The 10,241-nt window shown below is 44.4% G+C and overlaps 1 long non-coding RNA gene across 2 annotated transcripts; it reads left to right on the top strand.

The window, feature by feature from the left end:
* Positions 1–422: 422 nt before the first annotated feature.
* On the top strand, positions 423–9,151 carry LOC122370609. 2 transcript variants are annotated; one of them, XR_006254582.1, is made up of 4 exons: positions 423–485; positions 6,041–6,146; positions 7,555–7,679; positions 9,014–9,151. It is a non-coding gene; the product is annotated as an uncharacterized LOC122370609 (long non-coding RNA). The 2 variants fall into 2 exon arrangements; XR_006254581.1 differs by having other exon boundaries at positions 484–514.
* The last annotated feature ends 1,090 nt before the right edge of the window (positions 9,152–10,241 follow it).

The raw sequence follows: 10,241 nt of genomic DNA, 5'->3' as shown, positions 1-10,241 counted from the left end.
TTTTGGTTTTGTCTCGATTTTTTTTTTACCTCTGAGCATGTTTGCGAAAACAAAGTGGCCGAAATCCGAGGAGAAATTGGATTTTGGGGGTAGGTTGGGTTTTAGACCTCTGGGAGCCTGGCCCCCCCACTTTCGCAAACGTTCCTACGCCTATGCCAGCGTGTTCGGAGCTATCGCGAAAAAACCCTATGAGGGGGGGGCGGCACCCGCCCCCCCCCCCCTCAGCGGCGAGGGTTAAGCTCAATTTGTCTGTTAGGATGCCAGGAATAAGTCAATCTTCTGCATATCTCAATTCTCATCTTAAAAGTTCTCGCCCTTGGTCGTCTCGTCGGTCTCGCCCAAGATTCGTTTCCTATGTTCGTTTCACTTTCAAGCTTAGTTTGGTTTTATGACGTCATAAGTTAATACATCTCTGAAAGAATAGAAGCACTTCTAGTTTTTCGTTCCTTGGTTTTCTTCAGTGTTTTGTTTTTCTCAAGTTTCCGGTGCGTTTCGGATCGTGTAACCCCTACTGGTTCGTATTGGCTCGTATTTTATTTGTTGAATCCACTGACATTCATCATATATGGGCGGTGAATGTCAAAGAGGGTGGGCTGATGTAGATTTTGTATGTTTGGTGCCTCCTATATGATATTGATGTTGCATAATTGGATCAGGATAGAATAGAAGTTAGAAGGCTTGCGATGAAGCTAAACCGATTCCGGAACAAATCGCACTCGCATTATCTTTCAAGACAGATTTTTCTGTGGTTGTTTTACCAGACTACACGAAATCGATAAAATCATAAGCTTATCATCCTACCTAACCCACGACTACAATCTAACACAAATTGTAGCCTTAGTTTGATCCATTGCGGAAAAGCGCAAGGCATGGTAGAGGTCGGTAGGTAAGTAGGTATTATTACAGAGGTAAGTATGTAGGTATCTAGTTTGTCAGCTAAGAACAGTTGCATCATGCATGGTTAGATTCAAAACAAAAAAGAATATGACAGTTGCATGGTTAACAGTGTAAGCTGCAAAGTTCAAGCTATGATTATTTACTGCCTTTTTAAAGTTTCAGTGCCCTGACCTATCAAGCAAGGTTTAGATTAGCAATTTCAGTCAACAAGTTCCTGAAGCTTAGAAGGGTGTATTCTTCCATTTCATGTTCTTATTTTGCCCATTTGTCCAGTTTTCTGAGGGTGCAACTCACCTGTTCAACTCACCTGTTGGGCAAAAAGAGGAACTTACCAAGTTTCTACTTAAAGTTCTTTTTTTAAGCCTGCTTAATTGTTAAAAGTGCTCTAACAAAAAGTACCTACATGTGAAACCTCCATAGCTAATAGCTATAGCACTGGCCAGCTGAAAAGTTTATCTTAATCTTGATTTTTCTTTTGACTCCATATTCGTTGCAATAGCTCAACTCATGCATTACCGTAAAATGGGGTGTTAAGGGACAGTGGGGTGTTAAGGGACAGCTGCAAGGGAAAAACTTTGGTATTTATATACATACGGTCCGATCAACAAGGTGATTATAAAAACCACACCACTCGATGAATTTTGAGCTCCTGATTCCATATCTGATAGTTATTCATGGCGCAACCAAGTTTTAAAGCAACTGCGCAATATTTACCGTCGCCGCCGGCCACCATCCCACGACACCCGCCGTCAACGCACTCCACCAGCCGTTTGCGCCACGTGAGATGGATCGAATGAATAAACTCCAAGGTTGAGTGAAAACATTACGCTATTCAATCTCATTATGAAAGTGACGTCATGAAAATGATCGTGGCGAAGCGGTGCAGTGCCGAAGGCAATGCCTTAGGAGAGATTACAGGCAATGGTAAGTCAAATATTTTTAGGTTAAGTGGTTGTGTATCTGGCCTCAGGCCGAAGGCCTGAGGCCTGATGCACAACCACTTAACCTAAAAATATTTGACTTACCATTGCTTGCAATCTATTCATGCGAGCCACTGTTTCCTTATCCCCGGGTAGGCAAAAATCAGTAGGTCAGGTTAGGTCAGGTTAGATTAGGTTGTGACAATTTTTGTCGTGTTTTTTCCTATCCTACCCAACAAAACTCCAATTTTTTAAAACATTTTTTTTCGTGTTTTGTTATTTTGACGTCACTTTCATCAAACAATTTAAATAGAGAAGAAGTAATGCTTTTTACATTTAAATTGCTTTTTGATGATTTATTTTCATTTTTTATGTTCAAATAATATAATTATGATATCTTTTCTATCAAATATGCCTAATAGCTATGACCTTACGTAAACTTCTTTCCATTCGTACCTGCAATTTAGAGCAGAAACTTCCGTTTCCGTTTGAGCAAACTGGTTTGAACCAGTTTTAGCAGGTGCTTTCCGGTGCTTTCCGCTTTCCCGCCAGTCTGTTAGTTGGATCATGGCTTCCGTGCCGGGTGGTTCGTTGTGCTCCGGGTGCAAGTGGGAGGAATACGAACTAGTTTCAGTTGCGTACCGCAACGAGGAACGCGTCCAGCGTATTTTTCGAAACCACGGTGAACTAGCTTAGAGGTAAGTAAATTTCATCTGTCCGATCCACTTTTCAAGCATAAATTTTGCATATTCTTACGTTATTTGACATCCTGAATGTAGATAAGATGCTTACATGCGACGTAAAACAGTTCTACCATATAAAAAATATTTGCTACCGTATTTGGGGAAATGTTGGGAACCGGGGTTTTTGGGTCGGGGAGGGAATACAATGCCGTAAGAATGGTCATGAAAGTTGGAGAAAACTGTTGGGAACCGGGGTTTCTCTCCCCACCCATAAACCCCGATTCCCCCTCCCCCACCCAAAAACCCCGGTTCCCAACAGTTTCCCCCAACTTTCATAACCATTCTTACGGCATTGTATTTCCTCCCCCACCCAAAAACCCCGGTTCCCAACATTTCCCCAAATATGGTAGCAAATATTTTTAATATGGTAGCACTGTTTTCCGCCGCATGTAAGCATCATATCCACATTCAGGATGTCAAATAACGTAAGAATATGCAAAATTTATGCTTGAAATATGGATCGGACTTTATGTAAATATTTACCAAAACTTTGAGTCATATTAACTTTCTAATTTGAGAAGGTTCAATAAAAACTTCAGTGTGGTAGTTGACACTGTTTTGCTCTTGACCATAGGACAAAATGGTATGGTTTTTCATGCAAGTGATTTGGTTCAAAAATGGATTTGAAAATCATGCTACATTTTCACAAAATTGAAACATCTCCAAAACTCTGTGTGTACCACATAAACTAGTGGGTGTACAGGGAAAATGAATGCATAGGTGTATTGTTACATGTATTGCACATGTTTCCTGAAAAACTTGTGCAAATCCACCCATTCATTCATCATCCTCTTCCTCTTTTCCGGATACATGCATATTTTGAGGTGGATGTGGGGTGCTAAGGGACAGGGAAGAAAAAATAAAAAATAATATCTAAATATAATTTCATTAAGTTTTCTTTCAGTAGGCATGGAAAACACCACATTCCACATAAAATGCTGGCAAGTTCATGCTTTTATCTCTAACACATCTTAACCCTCGCCGGACCTATTGGTTTTCTACATACGCGCCGGCCGAGGGGGGGGGGGGGCGGGTACGACCCCCCCCCTCGCCGTTTCGCTCCTGGTGGAGCTAGCGCGTCGCGGAAAAAACGAGCGTGTGCGCCGTTACGAGACGCAGAGATTGGTACCCGATTTTAAGGTCCTAGGTCAACCGGTGACCTCTGAGGTCAGGTCAAGTGCCCCAAGGTACGGTTCAGTTTTTGGTGAATAACTTCGCAAAAAACGGCCGCAGAGCGCCGATTTTGGCAGCATCGTGTTCGTCTCGCTCAGGCGCGTCGAATGATATACTTTTTGTCCGGGTCAGGTCAACTTGGGGTGTTGACCTCAGGTCAAGGTCAGGTCAGCACCCCCAGGTCACGAAGTTGGTCGAAAGAGGTCATGTCGCATATCATTCGATTCGGCAGGTCTTCCTGAGTCCATTGGTGGCTTTCCCGACTCGCTAGCTCAATTTGATCAAGAGTTATTGACGAAAAACTAATATGACCTTGATGACGTCATAAATGACGTCACGCAAGGTCAACATTGCAAAAGTGACGCATCTAACCTTGCAAGGAGTGCATAAAATCACGATTCTGTGTGCTTGAGATAGTTGGAGATCGTTCCCGGCGCCAGAATAGCAGTTTTCATTTTTCCCCATTGACTTATAATGGGGAGGTCACGAAAATGACCTGACCTCATATGACCTTTAGGAAAAATCCGAGATATACAAGTTGTGGGACTCATAATGGATACTAGATCCTGCAAGTTTCATTTCCCTGTGACATCTCCACTGGCAGTGAGGGCGTTGCGAAGTTGCGACATCTGAAGACCGTGCAGAGGTTCACTTATGACGTCATAGGTCAGTGACCTGACCTGACCCAAAATTGCGGTTGGTGTCAAAAGATGCGGCTTGGATCAAAGGTCAGGTATGCCAAGTTTCAGCTCTCTGTCGCCAGCGTGTTCGGAGCTATCGCGAAAAAACCCTATGGGGGGGGGGGCGGCACCCGCCCCCCCTTCGGCCGGCGAGGGTTAAGTTATGTAACAAAACATCTCAACACTCTCTTTTACAATGATGGGTCAATGGAGACTGATGTAGGTAAATGTGATGTCATCATAAAAAGGCTATAACAAAGAGGGCAACATAATGACAAGTGACTAGCTTCAACATGGGTTTTTACTGATGACAGAAGATTACTTTTTGGTTCTGTTTACCTTATAATTAGCACATTTTCCACAAGCGTTAACTGCATTACACGTAATTGGCTAAAAAGGTCATTAGTGGTGAATGAACCTGACTTGTTTTGTGACAGAATATGCAGAACATTTCAATAAATAAATTATGTGCCCTTCCACACCCCAATTGTGGGCATTTCATGACCATTTCTTGGAATAATATAGGTGTCCCTTAACACCCCACATTGGGGTGCTAAGGGACAGTGATGAAAAATAATAAAAAATAATATGCAGGTATAAATCTTAAAAACTTTAATGTGGCAGGCATGTAAAGCACCGAATTCCACATAAAGTACTGACAATTTGATGCTTTTATCTCCAACCCTTCTTGAGTTATATAACAAAACACCTCAAAACTGTCCCTTAACACCCCGTTTTACGGTACTTATTTGTGCACTTAAAGTGATCACACAAATTTAAAAAATCCTTCTAGGTATAGTCAACGTTTGCTTATTTTGAGATCATCTTGTGCAGATTGATAGGAATGTTCCACTTCAAAATTGCATCAGCATTGGGTTTATGATATTGCACTTATTGAAATTTTTTGAATGGCATGAAATGTTTCTTTTGCATGATTATGAATACACTTTCTGTTAAAATGAACATTAACCTTTTGCTCATAATTAAAGGAAGTTATGAGCAAAAGGTTGTTATTTATTCTTACTAGAAGTATTGTTACTGTAAGGCTGACATTACCAATCATTTTTACTGGTAATTTGCAAGACTGGCAAGATAAACTCACCATTAATCCATATTTTATGATTCATGTTATCTATGGTTCAACACATATCCCATTATGCTTGCAAACCATTACCATTAGTATAAATTGTCAGTTAAGGTATAAATTGCAGTCAAATAACTTAAGAGATGGAACTGTCCAAAAGTAGGTACATCAAATGTAAATGGATTGAAAAGGATTGTAAGAGCTCAATATGTCTTAAATTTCTTTTTTATGGGGATCGTACTTCTCATTGGGTATTACAATTTTCAATTGACAATTTCCACTGAGGACATGGGTGGATCCCAGATTAGGATGCCTAGGTACCTACCTAACCTAATTAATCAAGGTTTACACTGAGCATGCAAGCAACTTCAACTGTTTCTGGCAAACCTCACAAAACAATTTTTTGAGTTATTGACATGAACTGCCTATGACATCTAAATGTGTCCAATGCTTAACAAATTTGCATGGAATGTGATTTCTTAGTTTCTGTCATGAACAGCTTGTGATAATGCTTTATGAACTTATAAACTGATGACCTTTCAGATGCTTATTGCAAATCCTGTGACGCAGATGCAAGCTGAGCTGATCTAAGTCAAGTTTCAGAATTGTCCTGGAACCTCACTATCTCAATTCTTCTTTTAAGTCCTTGGTGAGTAGCAATGTTCAGCTGTTGAAAGTTGTGTGCAGAGCTAAATTATGTACAATAAGATGAACCTATGATTCTTGTTATTATTCAACAATATAAAAGCACAACATTTCTCATAAACATTTCTGGACATAACATGTAAGCTGGTATTTAATCAATTTAACCCTCGCCTGTGTTAGTGTTTTGCAGCTGCTAATAAATAGGGGGAGGTGGAGGTTCATTGGACCCTCCTTGCCGTTCGACCCCTGATCGAGCTAGAGCTTCGCAAAAAGAACGAGTGTGTTACCCGTGACGAGAGGAAGCCGATGATGCCTAATTTTGAGGTCATAGGTCATTGGTTGACCTTCCAGGGTCAATCACTCAAAAGTCGGAAAATTGGGACTGCTAGAGCTCCGTAAAGTGAGGTTGTTATGTTTTTCGGCGTGCTGATCTGATCACGAAAATTATGTGAGTTTTGATCACAAATGATGTCTTCATGTATTTAGGCCTGGTCGGGTCAGGTCAGGTCAGGTTAATCAGTAAGCATCGTGCCGGCTATTCCTAGTAGGTGTCAAGTGTCAACTACCACTGACAGCTTCGTAACATGTTATGAATGCATCAAAACTACCTCATATTGTTCAAATGGGTGATGATTTTAAAATCAGCTCCAAAAACTACCTTAGAAACATGTAAGGCTCGAAAAAGTGAGCCAAGGTCATCAAAGGTCAATGACCTTGACCTGACCTTCACGTGACCTTGCCGCCCACCATAATGCATAGGACCAACATCATACATATGTTTGAAGGTTTACAACAACAACAAAGGAAACGCACGGATAACGTGAGCCGACATACGCCGAATCACGATTCCGGCCAAACATGGTCTCGAAAAATAGTTCACAGGCAGTCATTGGGGTCAGGGGCAAGAAATTTTTAGGGTAGTCATAAAATTGATGAACTCGAGGGTAATGGAAGTTTTGTCGAGATTGGCCGCTTTTTGCTCGAGCTGCTCGGGAAAAACCTGGAGGGGAGGGGGGTCCGTTCGACCCTCCCCCATAGGTGCTCGGATTAAGGCGAACATTTTTAGTTCAGAGCTGGCAATAATGATCTATGTAAGTGTAGTCCTCATATTGTGCCTAAAAACCAAAATACCACTATTAAAGGAAAGTTATATTTAACCAAAGGGGAAATTTGATTAAGATAACTGATATTGATTGTGATTTTGCTTTTGGTGCAAAAATCTTAGAACTTATCATTCATTGTTACGTTGAGGACCCTACCTTTACTCATAATCAATGCCACAAACCTTTTGACTCAATGTGCAGGAGAACTTCCCCTCTTTTAAAGCCTTCCCCATGAGGGACGAGTTCAGCTTGCCTCTTCCCACACCATAGCATGGAATGAATCTGATGTTGACTGTGACCCTCATGCAGAGCCTTCGGGATCAAGGTCAGGAGGGGACGATGCCTCGGGGCAGGAAGCGGCCGGAGGAGGCGCAGGAGGCGCTGATGCGGCCGGTCACCAAGAGGCACCGCTCCAACCCCTACCACCAGTGGAGGTCAGTACGTGGGCTCAGCTGGGTGGCGATTGTCGAGTCTGTGTATGCATTTATCCTTTTTCGTGAATTAATTTCCACCATGCTGCTCAGATGGAAGAGTATAGGGCTCCCGGTGGTGATAGTCCGGATTCGAATCGCCCCGATGTTCGACATAGGATGCACCTGTCTGTGATGGTCTTCAGTTGCTTGGAGCAGCCTCAGTCAGTCGAAGTCGGTGAAATTGTGTCGGGCTATGTGGGCCCGCTAAACTTTGCTTTGAAGTCCTTCCAACAACACGGAATTTCCTGTCCAAACAGTGGAGGTCTGGGCCTGTGTCAGGAGCTCTGCTGATCGCAGGCTGTTGCCTCGTCAATCCATCCATGCAAGACATTCGAAATAAATTTATTTGATCCATGTGTGTGCCCCAAAAGATAGTTACCTAAACTGGAAGGAATAGGACAATTGGTTAATCATTGTAAGGCTCAGATGTCTGTCACTGAAATAGGGTTGAGTGTCAAGTACAAACCAGGTTCGCATGAACTGCCAACTTGTGGGGTAGCGAGGCTAGACTAGCTGTTGTGTTCACGCGGGAACGGGCCTGAGCTAGATCTACTCAGGAGCGGGGCTTGGCCAGCCGCGCCTGTCGGTTCATGCAGGAGCTGGGCTTCTTCAGCCGTTCTCAAAGAACAGGGCTGGGCCAGCCGCCCAGTTTTATTGGACTGGGGAAGCCGCTCAGTTTTCTGGGGCTGAGCCAGCCACCACGGGTGCTGGGTCGGTCGCCCGGTCAGTCTCGGGTGACTGGGCGGCGCCTTTGGGTGCGGTGGAGCCGGGCTCCGAGCGAACAGATGGTACATTGAATGGCCGTCGCACAGATGGCATGACTTTATAAGGGACTAAGGAGATGGCGAATGTAATAGAATAATATGCCGCACCCAACCCTCTTTCGTTTTCCGGTCGGCAATACCTTTTGCGTCACCTTATGTAAAGGACTGAATACTGATCAAATTTTAACCCGAGCCTGTGCGGCTATGCCCAAACGTTAATGTCGCCAGGCGGCGGTCGCAGTGCACACCGTTACGTAGGTATGCGTCATTATAGCCGATGAACATGAAACAACACCTACATCAGAAATGTGCTGTCTGTCCCCGTTTGTTTTTAAGCATTCTCTGATAATTTATTCCTTTTTCTGGCATTGTTTGTGACATTGGAACAGCGCTGACGACACTGTCCATCCGTCGGTCCGTCTGTCTGTATCTGTGTCACCAGCCGGCTGGTTGGCTATGGGTCTGACCGGTGGGGTGTCTGTGACTCTGTGGTGCTGCCCGTGACACTAATCGTCCGTCTCATCCCCTCAGCAGCCACCACGCCAGCCACCACAGCAGCCACCACAGCAGTCATCACAGCGGTCACCACGCCCGCCGGCCGGCGGCCTTCTCGGAGAAACTGTGCCTGCAGTGGTTCAGAGAGTATACCACCGCCGACGAGCCCGACCTGCTCGGTAAGTCGTGGTCAGACACACTCGGTAAGTCGTGATCAGACACACTCGGTAAGTCGTGATCAGACCGAGCAGGTCGGACCGACGAGCCCGACTTGCACGGTAAGTCGTGGTCAGACACACACTCAGAGGCAGACAGCCGTGAAAATTCCTGTACGTTCACAGACCAGCGAAATGTGGTCTTACACAGACATGATCTCAGATGGAGACTTGGACTGGTGTGACCGACTCACCATCGACTGGTGAGTCGATGGCATATGCAGATCATTAACTAAAGACAGTTACACACAACCCACACACACACTGCACAGGTAAAGGCGGACAACGGACAGAAAATAGATACATACTCAGCACAGACGGTACCCACGTATAGTTGCAGTTTTTGTACGCGAGTATAACCACCAGATCCCGTCCATATACCTAGCAATACACACATACACGGATGTGCTGCTATAAGACCATCATTGATACCGTTTGTCGACACGTATGTTCATTGATTCGATCGGTGTGTTACCTTCTTTGTCCACTGTATGCAACTGATCATCAGTTGTCGCTCATTGAGCTGGTTAGGGTACCACCAGTGCTCTATAAGCAGCTCACCAAGAGCAACCACTGCTATATTGTTAACGCGACACAACCGACGGCTGACGGGCTGAAAAGCTGCGGAGAGTCCCGTTTCCGTCGCCGCTGCTCTGAACGGGGGACGGTGAATGACAGGCTACTCACTGTACGCACTAAGTGGTGAACAGCCGCACGGACAGCTGTGAGGCTATTCACCGTCTCAAATGGCTTAGTTGTTATATCCAGATACCAGATTAACCGAGCTAGTGTTGAGGGTGGGATTCTACTGCATCGTTAGCTTTTCGCCTGCCTGCGCAGTGCGTACATCCTTACCGGGACAGTGTAACGACGGCTGCGGTGGTGGCGCTACAAATTTAACGTAAACTGCATCTCTCCCTAACTCTCTCCTCTCTCCTCTCTCTCTCTCTCTCTCTCTCTCTCTCTACTCCTCTCTCTCTCTCTCTCTCTCTCTCTCTCTCTCTCTCTCTCTCCTCATCTCTCTCTCTCTCTCTCTCTCCTCTCTCTCT

The sequence above is a fragment of the Amphibalanus amphitrite genome, unplaced genomic scaffold (genome assembly GCF_019059575.1).
Source record: "Amphibalanus amphitrite isolate SeventyFive unplaced genomic scaffold, NRLGWU_Aamphi_draft 001149F_arrow, whole genome shotgun sequence".
Classification (NCBI taxonomy): domain Eukaryota; kingdom Metazoa; phylum Arthropoda; class Thecostraca; order Balanomorpha; family Balanidae; genus Amphibalanus; species Amphibalanus amphitrite.
This window is presented reverse-complemented; position numbering and strand designations above follow the sequence as displayed.